We start from the raw sequence: 3,485 nt of genomic DNA, 5'->3' as shown, positions 1-3,485 counted from the left end.
AAAACGAACCCTGCTCGGTAGATCCGAACGAACAACCCTACTCCGTAGAACCAAGAAGACACGGAACCGCTCGAAAGGACCCAACCATAACCATGCCACCATTGTTGGAATAAACCGCTCGTGACATATGGAGAATCTCTCTCTCTGATGACTGTAGAACTGCACCTGTCTGCCTGCGAGATGTTCGTCTGATAGATCAGACCAATAGAGTCCTGTGCCTTCCTTGTGAAGTCCTGCATTAACGGGCCTCCTGAGCTGTGCAGTACCGCAGTAACACACTACGTACACTATATGTGAAATGAGAGACTGATGAAAATGATCATAAGATCTCAATTTCTCAGCACCAAACCGACTCACAACGAGCATCCATAGGACCCTATAACGAAGTGCTATAATTTACTAAACCAACATACTTACCCTGAATATCGACATAAATACAGGCCAACTAACAGGAGATGTGTCGAACTTCCTACCGGTGTAAGCGAACACTTCCAACTTGACAACACACATCTGGAAATTGATCTCGCCTCTGAGGAAGCATCTGTCCTTGAGTGTCAGACCAGATGAAGTCTGATAAAATATGATTTCCCGCCTCTATGTAGACAGTAAAATCTCTCTCACTTTTTCTTTCTCTTTCAAACTCATATAATATTAAGTGGTACATTATCTGTATGAGTATTCAATTAAAAAAGACACTCCATCATCCCTCTGAACTCACAGATCTTCCTCGGCCCAGTCTAACAGTGATTCCTGCAGTCATCAAAGCGAGAGACTCAGTTCAGCTGAACTGTCAGACTCCTCCATCTGTCTCTGAGTGTTACTTCAAAATAGAGGGGCAAGTGGAATTCACCCTACCATCACCCTGTCATCAGACACTCACAGGAACACTACTGGTGAAGTGGACAGGTCAGAGTTCACCAGCTGAGGTCAAAATACAATGTCAGTACAGTGCTACAGGTTCACAGTTTAGATCCATATACAGTGAGCCTTCACCAGTCACAATTCAGGGTAAGAAGATTGTTTGAATGGTTGTAAACAATGTACTGTTGTGCCATCATTACCATGTTCCTGTTGTGATATGTTATCATACTGTGTGTTGTCATAAGCTATTACATGAATCAATCAAGCAATATATTAGATCTCCTTAATTTCACATACTGTCGCTTCATGAGGTAATGGACTCAAGATCCTTAAGTCTGAAATAACAAGGAGGGATTAGGCTATCAGTACATTTCTCAAAACCACAAACCCACTAAATGCTATATTCCCCTATTCTTACAGACGTTCCTCAGCTGACAGTGAGTTCTACAGTCATTAGAGAGACAGAATCAGTTCAGCTGAGTTGTGAGACTCCTCCCTCTCTCCCTGTGTCTCACTGTTACTTCTACATGGAGGGGGAGAAGATTTTTCCAGACTCATCGTGTACACAGACAATAACAGGAACTGAGCTGCTGAAGAGGTCTGGTCCAACAATTCCATCTGTGGTCAAAGTGACATGTTACTACACTGTAGGGAAGTCTCAAATATCTCCTTTAAGTAACCCTGTCTCAGTCACTGTTCAGGGTAAGTAGGTGGTTTATAAAATTATACACTTTACTGTTATATTCATTATGCTCATTCTGAGTGAGATCTTATAATGTCGTATTTCCTAAACATCTTCATATCACATAATGATAGGATTTTCTGTACTTTGTACAAACATAGATACTGATATAGTTGAACATTTTATTCATGAATGTCCATGTTAGTATGTATGGATTACCTGTAATGTTTTTAAATGCAACTTTCAAAGAGACACTATTCTCACTAGTCGGCTCTACAGTCATCAGACAGAGAGACTCAGTTCAGCTGAGCTGTCAGACTTCTCCATCTGTCTCTGTGTCTCAGTGTTACCTCTACACAGAGGGGAGAGATCCTAAACACTCTGTACGCGTTCACTTACGGGGACTGAGCTACTCTCGTGGGCAGGTCAAAGTTCATCTGCTGAGATCAAACTGAGATGTTTTTACACTGTAGAAACTCACTAGAAACTCACTATCCATCTATCCACTATGCACAGTTACTATTCTTGGTAAGAAGTTATTATTCAGATTGTATTGAATGATTCTGTTTAAATCTCAATCTCATCCAATGTCATTCCAAAATAGCTGTTGTGAAGACGATAAGTCTATATAATATTTTAAATGTATGTGTCAAAARTAGAGTTTTAACATCCCACAGCAAACAACCACAGAGACAGGCCAAAGTACGATCAAAGGTTCTTTATAAACTCAGCTTTACACAGTAATACACCGTATCACTATAGACCTATTAGAAACGTATAAATAGGCTGGGATTTAGGGCTGTAGACTAACTAGAAGCAACGGGACAAACTAACACAGCAGTTGATTCCCGATCGGTGGCCAATGTTCATTCGGCTCTACCCGAGCAAGGTTCAGATCTTCCTCCCTAGCAGATATGGTGTTCAATGGTAGGTCGCCTTCTGTCCCTCGCTCCGCATCGGCCTGGCTGTTTGGTAGAGTTGGGTGTAGCCTCTCAGCTGCGTCAGGCGTGTCCCCCGTGTCTGTAGTCGTGGGGGACAGAAAACACACAAATAGAGCATGTACTGGCCAACAATTGAGGTCACACTCACACGTTTGAAACAAGCACTTTTCTTTAGTAGTGCTGCAAAGAGCGTTGTGATTTGTGTTTTTCCTACAGCAGGGGACCAGCAGAGAGGAGCAGTGAGTCGGTCGAGAGGTCCCTGGTCTAGTTCCTTATAACTCTAGTTCTGGGGGTGTGTTCAGCAATTCGTTTTGGGAGGGAGGAGATGATAGGGAATTGGCAACAGCTGTCTCAATGTCACTTTAGTCCATGCTAATCTGTGGAATCACAGCACACCATACTAGCAAGCAAAATAGTCCATACAATTCAATTTGATTTCACACGTGAGAATGTATGGAATTAAGTGAAAGGCAATCGTTGTAAACACACAGCACACATGATTAAACATCATAAATAGGCATGATATCAAATAAGACATGCTGATACGTACTATAAAGAGAATGGCAGACTCTAGTTTAGTAAGAGTCAGTGTCACTTGTGACATATACATTACATTCAATCAGAGTGATGCAAAAAGGAGTCTCTGTCCTTTCCTAACAGATCCAAAACCAGACATTACAGTCAATTTTGATGAGGACTTCACCATCATCTGTTTGATTCGTGGATCCGTCAGTCCTGACACCACCTGTAACCTGTATGTTGGAGAGGAGAGTCAGCCATCCTTCACAGCAAAGATCAAGAGGAGAAAACCCCTCTCAGCTTCCAAACAGTGGTTCTGTCAATTCACTCCAAAACATAGTGATCTGATCAGTCGTCTACAGTCAGTGAGGAGTAAGGAGGTGAGCTGTGACTACAGAGTGAGCTCAGGACCAAACTCTCTCTCTCCACGCAGTGATGGGTACAGCTTTACACGTGAGTCATTATCTAAACAAATCTATCAG

The 3,485-nt window shown here is 42.2% G+C and overlaps 1 long non-coding RNA gene across 1 annotated transcript; it reads left to right on the top strand.

Moving 5' to 3' along the window:
• Window positions 1-721: 721 nt before the first annotated feature.
• Window positions 722-3,465, top strand: LOC139027333 (uncharacterized). Its single transcript, XR_011479418.1, has 3 exons — window positions 722-1,008; window positions 1,282-1,563; window positions 3,145-3,465. It is a non-coding gene; the product is annotated as an uncharacterized lncRNA (long non-coding RNA).
• The last annotated feature ends 20 nt before the right edge of the window (window positions 3,466-3,485 follow it).

Source organism: Salvelinus sp. IW2-2015, unplaced genomic scaffold (genome assembly GCF_002910315.2).
Source record: "Salvelinus sp. IW2-2015 unplaced genomic scaffold, ASM291031v2 Un_scaffold10075, whole genome shotgun sequence".
Classification (NCBI taxonomy): Eukaryota; Metazoa; Chordata; class Actinopteri; order Salmoniformes; family Salmonidae; genus Salvelinus; species Salvelinus sp. IW2-2015.
The sequence above is the reverse complement of the archived record's forward strand: the minus strand, read 5'-3'. Positions and strand labels throughout refer to the sequence as shown.